Here is a 402-nt window from a genome sequence, read left to right on the forward strand (position 1 = left end):
GTCACGTCTTGGGAAGATATATGTTGTCTCTGTGCGTCGTCATACTGAATGGATTGATGTGCTGGCAAGAGGGGAAGGTTTAGGTTGGATAGGGTTGGATTCGGTCACGTGGTAAATTATATCATTAGGGGACGGGGAAAGGGAGGCGAATTAAGCTGCTGTGCCGTATTGTATCAGGAAACCGTTTTTAAATCATGTGTCAGGGAGAGCATGTAAAGACTGTCAGGCATGAAAGGATTGATCTTGCTTGCGAGTCTCTTCAGTGTTTGGAAGAGTTTTGTTTTGGGGGGGACATGTCATGTGCTGGAGCTGGGGCTGGAGCTAGCTGTGTGGCTAGGATAAGGAATGGTTGGAGGAAGTTCAGGGGGCTGTTGCCTCTCCTGACATTGAGAGCACCCTCCT

The sequence above is a fragment of the Coenobita brevimanus genome, chromosome 112 (genome assembly GCF_032717465.1).
Source record: "Coenobita brevimanus isolate Jiangsu-jjx chromosome 112, ASM3271746v2, whole genome shotgun sequence".
NCBI classification, from domain to species: domain Eukaryota; kingdom Metazoa; phylum Arthropoda; class Malacostraca; order Decapoda; family Coenobitidae; genus Coenobita; species Coenobita brevimanus.